At 44.7% G+C, this 12,529-nt stretch overlaps 1 long non-coding RNA gene across 1 annotated transcript in view; it reads left to right on the top strand.

Annotated features, from left to right (window-relative positions):
• Window positions 1-7,250, top strand: part of LOC108283546 — a 15,440-nt gene extending 8,190 nt beyond the window's left edge. Inside the window, exon 3 of the long non-coding RNA XR_001816881.1 lies at window positions 7,238-7,250. This is a non-coding gene — a long non-coding RNA (uncharacterized LOC108283546). The remainder of the gene's footprint in view (window positions 1-7,237) is intronic.
• Window positions 7,251-12,529: the final 5,279 nt, after the last annotated feature.

A 12,529-nucleotide genomic window follows, 5' to 3' on the forward strand; every position in this document is an offset into this window, starting at 1 on the left:
GCTGTTAAAACTTGTGCATAGTTTGTGAAGTTCTTGTGTTGTATTTTTCAGCTCCATTAATTCACTTATATTCCTCTCTAAATTGTGTATTCTTGTTAACATTTTGTCGAACCTTTTTTCAAAGTTCTTAGTTTCTTTGCATTGGGTTAGAACAAGTTCTTTTAATTCCCAGAAGTTTCTTATCATCCACTTTTTGAAGTCAGCTTCTGCTAATGGAACAGTCTTTCTCCATCAGGCCTTGTTCTGTTGCTGATGAGGAACTGTGATCCCCCGTGGAGGGAGAGGTATTCTGATTTTGGGTATTCTCAGCCTTTTTGGGCTGGTTTCTTCCCTTCATTATAAATTTATCCTTCTGTGGTCTTTATAATTACTGAACTCATTTTTTAGCTAAACTTTGGAATGAATGCCCTTGGCCAAGAGGAGGGATACATTCAGATGGTTGAGTGGGCTAGAATTTTAGTTTTAGTTTACATTCCTAAGGCAGAGTAGGATGCTCATGTTGGTTTCTAGGGAGTGTGAGATGCTAAAAAAAAATAATAAGTTCATCTGGGAAAGCCAGCATAACAGGTATGTAATTAACAAGACACTCACTTCTACCTCCATAAACCTTGGGAACTGGCTGCTGGGAGGCAGGGAGGAAATTCCATCCCCTGAAGCTTACCAAGTCACTTAATATCCTGCATAACACTGTGTCGTACTGCCATGGAAAGACTTGGATCCTATAGAGAGGATGAGTGATTGAGTGGATACACGTGGTTGCCAGTGGAAACCTGTAAGCCAAGATGAGTCGCGTTTTCAAACTCGAGTCCCGTTCTCCGGGAGACCAGTCTTCCTCCTGTGGCCCACACTGCACCACACAGACCCTATCAAATTTCCTCCTGTTTGGGTGTAACTTTTGCATTCCTGCAGCTCTCAAACCAGCATTCGTGCCACAGTCTGCTGTTCTCTGATAAGCAGCTTAACCTCTTTGCCCTGCCTTATCAGAATGGGTTCCTAGCGGGCACTGAAGCTGCTCAGAGGCATCTGAACCAGAATAACTCCATTTTTAATAGGGGCTGGGTAAAATAAGGCTGAGATCTGTGGACTGCATTCTTAGGTTAGGAGTCCTAAGTCACAGGATGAGATAGATTGTCACAAGATACGGGTCATAAAGACCTTGCTGATAAAACAGGTTGTAGTAAAGAAACTGACTAAAACCCACCAACAGACGATGATGGAATTGACCTCTGTTCATCCTCGTGGCTTATTATATGCTAGTTATAATATGTTAGCATGCTAAAGGACACTCCTACCAGTACCGTGACAGTTTGCAAATACCATTGCAATGCTACGAAGTTACCCTGTATAGTCTAAAAAGGGGAAGAACCCTCAGTTCTTGGAGTTTCCCACCCCTTTCCTGGAAAACTCATGAATAATTCACCCACTGGTTAGCATATAATCACGAAGTAACAATAAGTATTATTAGTAGGGCAGCTCAAGCCTCTCTCTTCCTATTGAGTAGCCATTCTTTATTCCTTTGCTTTCTTTAATAAACTTGCTTTCACTTTATGAACTCACCCCAAATTCTTTCTTGTGTGAGATCCAAGAACCCTTTCTTGGTCTGGATCGGGACCCCTTTTTGGTAACAAAGTCTCAGTTAGCGTAGTGGTCAGCTAATGATTGGACAGAGATTTCTTTAAATGCCTAAATGAAATATCTCTCAGTCTTTGCAGATGGGCTCTCTGTGTGTGCTGGGGCACACAGTCAGCGCTCTCTTTGCCAGGCGGTTGACAGCTCTGCCACCACTGTCCTTCCCACTTGTGCAGGGCCTCAACTTCAGTCAGTAGTGACAGCTTAGGCCTCCTCAGGTTTCCTGGACATGTGCAAAGCCCTGCTGGACAGATTCTCAAGGTCTTCTAGATGCCCAGGAATGTGACAGAGCTTTTCAAGGCCCTTATGGACATCTTATTCCTTAGCTTTTCCTTTAAGCTTTTCCTAAGTTTATTGTTTTCACCCACTGTTATCCATTACTTTGGGCAGATGTACTGTTGAAACACTAGTAAATGCTCTAGACAAATGCTCTTCCTTCCCCCAAGGATTTTAGCAGTTGGCCACTAATAAAGACAAGGCTCTCTAGTTGTGTCTTTCAGGGAAGCACTGGACCAGTCAAATAATGACTCTCTTTAGGAATGAGATCTATTCTATTCCTTTTAGTACCGGGACTGCAGGTGATTTCCAAGGCTGCTGCTGAGCTGGAGTGAGAGCAGGAGAAGAGGGCAAGTTGAAATACTACAGAGCACTTGGTTCCTACTGGGATTCAGCTGCTTGTCCTACATAAACGCTCCCTGGGGGGTTGCAAGCCTTTGGTGAATTTTCAGATTCCAGAAAAAATTGTTTCTGGCCATTTTTTGCCAGCTTTTTAATTTTGTGTGTGTGTGTGTGTGTGGAGGAGTAAATTTTCAGAGGTTCTGTACTCTGCTCTCTTTGCTGATGCATGCCTGCTCCTTTCCTTTTGGAGTTGCAAGGAATCTGTCTAGCCTCATAGAAGCCACCTCTATCCAGCACCAGACAATCCATCAGTTTAGAACAATGAGACTGAGGTAACACTGCTGTGAGCTACAAGACACAGCTGTCTCTATTATCATCCCCTAAAGGTGCAGAGAACTCTCCAAAAATAATTGATTTTTACCTGACAGTCAATCATTAAGAAAAAATATAACCTCAAATTAAACTCCTAGTGGGAGAATGCTGCAATGTTAAAATTGTCATAATTCTCAGTTCAGTTCAGACATGTCACTCCAGTCCGATATTGTCGTGAGCCCATTCACGCAGTCACTCTCTGTTGAACAGCTGGCATCAATTACACTTAGTGGCCTGGAAGAGGCAGAGCTGAATAAGATGTAGTCACCATGAGGAAGGAGACCTAGGCATCTAGGATCACCTCCCCCTTGACTTCCACACTGCATTTCAATAGAAAAAAAGGCTGGCCGACTGGCACCTCCTAAATCCCCTTCCTGTAGATGGCAGGCATAGTATGGGGGGACTCTCTCCGGAAGGCATTGTTTTACTTAAACAAGATCAAACCCCCACCCCACTCCTCCATCTACCAAGACCCTTTCACATGTAATTTCCAAGACTGTAAACCCGAGACCCTTTCACGTGTTACTTCTAAGGCTGTAAACCTAAGATCCTTTCACGTGTAATATCTAGAGTGTAAGCCTATATAAATGCAGAGCTTCTCTTTGTTAAATGAGCTTGGCTGTTAGACAAATTGTTGCCTTGCTCCCAGCCGTAATAATAAAACACCTCTTCCTTCCTAGTTTGGTGTCTGAGAGGTCTGTTTCTCAAGGCTGTTCTTGCATCAACCGCAGCTCCCTAATGGAGGAGAAGAAGGCAGGCACGCCCAGCACCTCATGGCTCAGGGGCTCTGAGGAAAGGGTGTGCAATGGCACCCGCAGACCTCCTGAGCAAGGTGGCATTTGGGTGCAATGGTTTTGGGCAACATATTTATCCTCATAAATATTCTTGACTTAAAGATCTTTAAAATATTTTTTATTTGCATTTTGTAAGATTTCAATAGCTGTAGGGGTACAAGTGGTTTTGGTTACATAGATGAATTGCATAGTGTTGAAGTCGGAGATTTTAGTGCGCCTGTCACCTGAGCAGTGTACATTGTACTCAATGAGTAGTTTATTGTCACTCACCTTCCTCCCACCCTCCTGCTTTTGAGTCTCCACAGTTCATTATATTACTCTGTATGTCTTTCCATAGCCACAGCTTAGCTCCCACTTATAAGTGAGAATGTTCAATATTTGGTTGTCCATTCCTGACATATTTCACTAAGAATAATGGCCTCCACCTCCATCGAAGTTGTTGCAAAAGACATTATTTTATTCCTTTGTATGGATGAGTAGTATTTCATAGTGTGTGTGTGTTTGTATACACACACCACACTTTATCCACTCATCGGTTGATGGGTACTTAGGTTGATTCCATGTAGTTGCAATTGTGAATTGTGCTGTAATAAAGATATGCATGCAGGTGTTTTTTGATGTAGTGACTTTTTTGGGAGGTAGATCCCAGGGGCAGAATTTCTGGATAGAATAATAGATCTACGTTTAGTTCTTTGACAAAAATCCATACCATTTTCCACAGAGGTTTTGCTAATTTACAATCCCACCAGCTGTGTTTAAGTGTTCCATTTTCACTACATCTGTACCAACATCTATTGCTTTTGAATTTTAAAAATGGCCATTCTAACTGGGATAAAGTGGTGCCTCATTATGGTTCTAATTGCATTTCTCTGACGATTAGTGATGTTGAGCATTTTTTTCACGTCTGTTGGCTTTCTGCATGTCTTCTTTTGAGAAACATGTATTCACTTGACTCGGGAATTTTATCCTTGCTCCTGTTTCTTCCTGGAATGTTCTTGCTTTACCTACCTAGGTCTCTTCTCTTCATTCACGTCTCAATGCCAAGGTTTTCCCTGAGGACCGACCTAGCTTCTCTTTCCCCATTGAGATGGAGCAGGAGGCCCCTTTGTTAGCAAATCCCAAGCATGCAAATCAAGGAGAATCATGAGTTCCTTCAAGGGGAAATTTCAGGCACCTAGCTAGCTCCAGAAGTCAGTAAGTTACTTGTTAATAAAGAAGACAATGGTAGCCTAAAGGACACCTGAGGAAATTAGAGTCCTAGAGATGTTTGCTTTCCCTAAAGAACCCAAGAAGAACATCTTGGCCTGTGCTCCTGAATTGTCTTTCAGAAACTCGGAACTCCACTGGGGGCCCCCAATGAAGGGATCAGCCAACATGCAGACCTCAGGTAAGTGGGAAGTGAAGATGAACTTTAATCATCATCTTTTGTTATCAGTTTCTTCCTGGGGGGCTTGGAGAAAGTCACTCACCCTAGCCAGTTGACATTCTTCTACTGGTTGGTAAGGTAGCTATGCTTGTCATGCCAGCACCTTGGGAGGCCAAGGTGGGAGGATTACTTGAGGCCAGGAGCTTGAGACCAGCTGAGCAACATAGTGACATTCCATCTCACTATGGTTTTTTTTTTTTGAAAAATTAAAAACTTAGGCACTGGGGTGCACACCTGTAGTCCCAGCTGCTCAAGAGGCTGAGGCAGGAGGCTGCAGTGAGCTATGATCATGCCACTACACTCCAGCCTGGGTGACAGAGTGAGACACTGTCTCAAAAAAAACAAGGACATTTTTCTACTGATCCCAAATTTTTGAAAAAAGCTGCTCTTTCATCACCAATTGCAAATTGCAAAGTTTTTGGATCTACCTATAACCTGTAAGTCCTCACTTCAAGATACTACACCCTTTTAGGTCTAAACCAATGTGTAACCTCCATATATTAATTGATGATTTTGCCTGTGGCTTCTGTTTTCCTATAATTTACCCCTGCCTTTAAAAATCTGTGGCTGCAAGCCATCGGGGAGGTCACGATCTGAGCAATAGCTGCCTGGTCATCTTTGCTTGGCACTTACAATAAAAGCCTCTCTATTGCTGAAAAACCTCAGTGTGAGTAACTGGTTTTACTGCACCAGGCTAGTAGTCCCCAGTTTGGTTCTAAAACATCATTACCCTCCCTCCTACTGCCTTTTTAATTATCTTCCTAGGACTAGTGGTTATCTGAAGATGCCTTAGTTAACTTGCTTTTTTATTGTATGCCTCTTGTTTCCCGGCTCCCACTTGAATACAAACCCCTTAAGACCAGGCACCTCATCTGTCTTACACCTCTACCCCAGGGCTCGGATCAGTCCTGCGCGTGGTTGGTCCTCAATAACTATCTGTTGAGTGAATAAATAAACTGACAGAAGACACACGTGGGAGATTGATTCCCCATTGCTTTGCTCTCTGCCCCAGTGGTACCACATTCCCCATGCTCTCCCTACCTCCCGCCCCCACCGCACCTTCCTATTCTGTGACTGAGCTTGGCTTGGCTGACCTGAGCCAACAGGGCTTTTTTTTTCCCCTCTCAGGAGCCTATTGCAGAGAACACACTGCTTGCAAAGGAATTGAGCAAGTGAAGGGCTTGCTCTCTTTTATCTGGCTGGAGCAGGCTTGTAGAAGCACTTTCTTCTAGCACCCATGAGGTCATTGCCTAGTCCTAGAGGTAAGGAGAGGGCCCAGTGAGCCCTGAACAGAAAGGTCCTCTGCTCCTCTTCCCTGGGGGACCTGAGTGTGGGCCAAATGTTACCTGAAAATAACCAGGATCTGTCTACCTGATGAGTGACAAACTACCCTCCGTGAGAAGGCAGAAAAGGCCGGTACTGAACAACAGGAGTTTTATTATTCAGCACATGTGAGGACAGGGGTGTATTCTCCAAAGCAGTGTGTCCCTGAGGGAAAGGGAAGGGAGGGTTTTATGGGGTGATGGAGAAGGGGGAGGGTGCACCATAGCATGGAGAGGAGGGGTCGCAGTGGTACAGACGCAGTAAGTCCATGCCAGCACATGGGTCACGTGTTAGGGTGATGAAACTGTGGCTCCCCCTGGGATGGACACTTTAGCGTGGTCATGAGGAAAGCTCACTATAAGTTACCAGGCTCGGTCACCGCAACCTCCACCTCAGGCTGCAGGGCAGGAGGCTGTGCACCAGGCTGATGGCTCACGCTGATTAAATTCCTATGATCTGGGGAGACGCCCCCTCATTTGCTTACACAGCCCCTCGAAGCAGAGTCCAAAAGAAAAAAGGCACTCACCCATTTTTCTACTTTTAAAACTTCAATGTAGTGTTACTATTGTTTTTCTTTACATTAACCAAATAATAGAAGAGCTTCCAGATTGTGGATGGTTAGAAAAGGCGTGCCCTAGAAGGCACATGAGTGAAACAATTCAAACACACATGGATTAATTATCAAAATCTCACATGTTCCCCAGAAATATGTGCAATCATTTACAATGAAGACATTAAAAATATGCATGGGGAAGGTGTACTTTTTTTTTTAACCTACTTAGCTAAAACTGAGCACTAGGTTGATTCCCGACTGTAGGAAAACATCTCTTATAGAGACACCAGGTAGAGCAATGCCAAATTCGTATCACAAAAGCAGTATTTTCCCAGCCAGGTGTGGTGGCTCATTCCTGCAATTCCAGCACTTTGGGAGGCCAAGGCAGGAGGATCACTTCAGGATAGGAGTTTGAGATCAGCCTGGCCAGCATGGTGAAACCCCATCTCTACTAAAATACAAAAAAAATTAGCCAGGTATGGTGGCTTATGCCTGTAATCCCAGCTACTCAGGAGGCTGAAGCAGGTGAATTGCTTGAACTCGGGAGGTGGAGGTTGCAGTGAGCTGAGATCACACCACTGCATTCCAGCTGGGTGACAGGGTGAGACTCTCTCTGAAGCAAAAAAAAAAAAAAAAAAAGCAACATTTCCCAGGAAGTCAATGGGATCTGCGTGTGTTTCTGAGGTGTATGTGCGTTTGTGTGGTGTGTGTTTCTGTGGTGTGTGTGTGTTTGTATGTGTGTGTTTCTGTGGTGTGTGCTTGTGTGGTGTGTGTGTGTTTCTGTGATGTGCTTGTGTGTGTGTGTTTGTGTGGTGTGTGTGTTTCTGTGGTGTGTGTATGTGTGTGTGTATGTGTGTGGTTGCATGTGCGTGGTCATACATGTCTGTGTGTATGTAATAGCTACACTACCTCATAAGTCATGGTTTCACGTACATTCCCCATGGTTCCACTCTCCCTTGTCATTACCTGATATGCTCAGCGTGTTCCAAGACACAGGCCACACCCCCGGTTATCTCCACACCCCCAATTGGTGTGGAGATAACCAATCACCACGGGGCTTTCTAGAAGGCATCTGAGTGAATGAGGTGACCCTGGGAGGGTCTGCCATGCCTCAGTCCGAGAGATGAAACGTGTTTCCAGGAAGGGGGAAATGGCAAAGCCAGAGAGATGGGCTTCTCCTGGGAAATGCCAGAATTAGAAGGCCGCCTCTCTAAGGCACAGCATGTGGGGGCAGTGCTCGGAGGAAGACGGGGGCACCCTGCAAAGGCAAGACATGGGACCTGGCTGTGGATGGACTGGACAGCCGCATAGCTGCGAGCAGTGATGGAGGCTGGACGAAATTCGTCTTAATTTCAGAAAAGCTCCCTCTCCTCTCCTTACAGCACACAGGCAGCTGGCAGAACCTGGGAATTACTAGCTATTGAAATGAACTCAAAATGTCTTATCTGAAGGCTGTGAAAAAAAAATAAACAGTTTGGGTACAAAGCTCACTGCCGAAGAGTGCTCTGCCACCTCTGCTTGTCAGGGACAGATGGGGTCTTGTTGGCAACACATTTCCACGGTTGGACGGGCCCCTGCTGAGCTGCATGACAGGTGGAGCAGACACTGAGATCCTTTGTGTGGATGTGAGACCTCGCTGCCCACTCACACGACCTGGCGAGCTTGAAATCAGCATCTAAAATGCCCCAGGAGAACTGGGCACTGGCTCTGACAGGTTAAGAAGGCAAAAGTCTCCTGCTCTGGGGTGATGGGTGTAATTGGGGTGAGTGCTGTGAACAAACAGAGATCATAAATTTTTCGGACATTTTTTACCATAGTCAGATTTAAACTCCCATCTGCAAGTCTATGATCTTTCTTCTTCTCTCTAAAATGTGTTCTCTAGTGGGGAGTTTTCTGAGATATGTGCCAAGGGCACATTCTGGTACAGCTCACTCGCCCTGCCTCTCCATTGCTCCAGGAGCAGGCAGGATTTGGTAGAGGTTGGGGATGAATCCCAGAGCTCAACTCTGAGAGTCCACACCCTGCAGTCACATCCTGGGGAGGTCACCACTCAGACCCTCTCTCTGGGTGGAGCAAACAGGCCAGGAAGACAATGGTTCCAAAGACGTTAGGACACAGCAGCCACTGAGAACTGGGCCTAGCAGCTCAGCAGGGGGGCCAGGGAAGGGCCATGAGTCTTTTGCTTTGGGAAATAGTTAGGTCTGACACTTCCAGTGAAGGCAACAGGCAGCCTAAGCAATCTTGTGCTGGAAGAGGTGCTTCTAATCACAAAAAGCGCAGTAAGATGGTTGCTTTTTGCCTGGGAAGACAGGTGACAAGGTGAAGGTCACAGGCAAGGTCATGGTCTTTTTCTATATGTGGGGATGCTGAATGCCAACATCTCCATTTCCCACCTTTCTAGATCCAGATGAATAATGAAGCATTCTCTCTATGGAGGACAATATGTGGTGTCTGCAGCTCTTTCTATCAGACATGGAGATTTGCAAGCCCCTGGCTGATCTCTACCCAGCCACTTCTGCCTGGATTCGGTCAGGGCAGCTCTATATTCCCCTATCTGCTGGGCTGTGAGAACTGCCGTCTTCAGCACGTGAGTCTTCATGGGAGCAGAGGCGTGGGCTAAGAGTTTAATATTATCACTTAAAACTTAAAAACTGGGTTGGGGCTGAGTTAGAACAAACCAAAAAGAAGCTGTTCTTAAGACTTGGAGAGAAATATGTGGCAATGACTCATTTTAAACTAGAACCCAGTGTGGTGATGAGCTCCCTTTTGAGCACTTGGCAGTGTCTATACATTCTCAAATGCAGGCATCATTAAGGGAGATGCATCTGACAGCAGCAAGAGTAATTTTAATTGAGAAGTGGTTTCACACAGATATATGGGAATGAAATGGATCTGTCTACACACATTTAGATATATAGACATCTATGCATAGATGTGAATCTATAACCGTGTATCGACACACATTCTGTACTATTCCCTCCATCCTTCCCTCTCTCCACAGTCAGGGTTGAGTCTAAAAGATGTTAAGAGCATCAATTGAAAAGTAAAGCTCATTTTAAACTAGTTACTCAACTTTATGTACTCCATGTTATCTAAAATCAGAATATTTTTAAAGTTTCTGATTCTGCTCAGCAACTCAAAGAGAGCCTCTTGTTTCTTTCTTGTTTGTCTTTCTTCACCCCTTCATATTCTGAAGGTTTGGGAAGGACAGGACCTTCATCGGTCGCACTGGAAATGACCCTGCCCCCAGCCTTAGTTTGTGACTGACTGAAATTCCTTTGTCCTCAAAGCTGAGGTCTTCCGTTTGCACTGATTCATGGGTACTCATGGTGTTGTGGGACTTTTGTGAATCTGCCGGGATATGCCATGTTATTGGGTGCAGGTTCATGTAAAGATCTGTGAACTAACAGAGAGACAGATGCTAATAGATGTGTGTGTGTGTGTCATCCACACCTAGGGAGACAACAGGGGTGCCAAGCCCCAAGAGCAGATCCCTGGCATGGCTCAAACTGCAAGGGAGATGCTGCGGGGGTCTGTGGTTACTTTTGTGCTGAAGACCTTCTTCTTCAATGGTGCCACTTCATTTGCAATTGTAATTATTTCTCTGGAAACTAGGGACCTAGGCTTTTATGAAGTAATAAAGCTAATTAGCCACAACAAATCCTGTCTATGCTTAGTTTGCTCAGGACTACCTAGTGTCTATTAGTTTGCCTCTTGGTAGGAACCTCTGCTGTGGCATGACAGTGCTGCAGTCCCCCCCCGGGCTGCTTCAGCCCCCACCAGAAAAGAAAATGAAACAATGCATTCCAGGCACGAGCCTGCTACAAATCACCGATTAATTACCCACAGAGCTGTGAGCCAGCCAAAGGGCTTTGTCGGCTTGCACCTTGAAGACAACGGCAGAATTCTAGGTGCTGCAATTGATAATATGGAACCGTGGTCGATGTGCATGGACACTGGGTACAGTCTAGAGCAAGGAGGAAGAAGTCAAGGTCACGCTAAAACCCAGGAAGAAGAACATGGCCACCAGCCACTCAGACTTGCCACAAAACCCATCTGCTTTGACCAGTCTTGCAACGTCAGGATATTGGAAAAAAATCAACTCAAAAGAGTGAGACTCTGTCTCAAAAAAAAGAGGAAAAAGGAAAAAAAAAGAAAAAGAAATTGCCCGCACAGCTGTAAACTCCTGGGTGTTTTTGCCTAGGGCAGTTCCCAGGGGCTAGAGAAACAACACCACAAGAATAAAGGTGACTCATAAAATGATCCTGCATGTAAATTAGAAGCAGAAAGTGTATTTGAATTAGACTTGGTTACTGCTTTCACCCTAGTTTCAAGTATTAAATTTTCTCTTTCATTTCCTGCGTGAGTAATCCTGGCCCTGATTAATTGAAAACACTAGGTCCTGGCTACTCCCACACATTCCCCACGGAGGGGACTGTGCTTCCATGACAAATGGTCACGGAATGTGCTGCATTATCATTCCTCGGCATAGCAAATAAAGAGGGGAAATCATTTATTCCCAGCATCCGCCAAGCAGCCTTCGGGGATGGCAGTGGCCAGCTCTGACACCTGCTGATTGATGGTGGCGGCACTGATTTACGTTACCCGCAGACAGAACCTATGCCCTCTCACTCCATTAGCCAAGTCAGAAACATCAAACTTTTACGGAATCCATTTCAGCTGAAACAACAGACTCCTTTATCATTGTAGCAAGTGTTAGGAATTATATTTCCTCTGGAAAACTAATACCTTGAATGGGCCAAGTTGATAATTCAGAAATTTTTTTTTTTTTTATTCCAAAATCATTGCATTTTTACCCTAAAGAGAAGGAGTGGAAGTGGGGACTCTGTTGGTTTCTTGGGGAACTAGAAACAAGGCTCTCCCAGTGTGTGCCAACACGCTTGGCACTTTTGCGATGCTATGGGTCAGGCACCAGGGAATGCTGCCGGACCACTTTTACTTCCAAAAAAATGTCTGTCCTTGAAGTTCAGTCTCATAAAAATGAACAAAATTATTTGTGCCCTTTCTTAAGCTTTTTTTAAAAATAAAAATGAATGTCTTGAAGGTCCATTTTCCAAGTGTGGATAGTTCTGTTTGTTGCTTGACATTAAAGTGAATCCTATAATTACTTTCTTCTGATCTTATTCAAGATGGTCAAAGTTGGGGCGAGATGTACACAGCCTGCTGTGGTTACATGATTAGTTTTGTGTGACCACCTGCTGGGCAGGTTCCTGAAGTGGCGCTTAGCTGATTACTCCACTCAGTGCTGGACAAATGGGTGAAAATGTTAGCTTTTGGCTTCTTTCATATAATTTAGAATGCAAAACACCTCTATGGGGTTGTAATTTTTTTTTTACTTCATTTATTCTTAAATAAAATGATAGACTATTTTCCTTTTCATTGAAAGCAAATGTTTAAAAGGTCTCTTTTTGCTTGTTTTTCCACATAGTACAGATAAACACACCCAGGGACAGGGATAGCTGCTATGGCATTTCCAGGTGAGGTGTATCTTATTGAACAATAACAGCTCTCCAAAGAAGCGCCCATCTGTGAATGGTGGTGTAGATGCACTGATCTGGCCAGGGGAGTAATCTAGGGACTGACAGCAGCCACCACATAAGATTTCCTGAAGATTGGCAGTCAGAGCTGACATTGTCATCTTTGCAAGCCCCAGAATTAGATCTGCTAAGTCAGTGTCTGCAGGATCTGCCTTCCTAGATGAGGCTTCTTGGCACTTGTACTGAGTATTTGTTTTGTGGGGGGACTCCTGGCCTCCAAGTCCCTCTATGCAGCGACATGACACCTTCCTTGTAA

Source organism: Cebus imitator, unplaced genomic scaffold (genome assembly GCF_001604975.1).
Source record: "Cebus imitator isolate Cc_AM_T3 unplaced genomic scaffold, Cebus_imitator-1.0 Scaffold261, whole genome shotgun sequence".
Classification (NCBI taxonomy): domain Eukaryota; kingdom Metazoa; phylum Chordata; class Mammalia; order Primates; family Cebidae; genus Cebus; species Cebus imitator.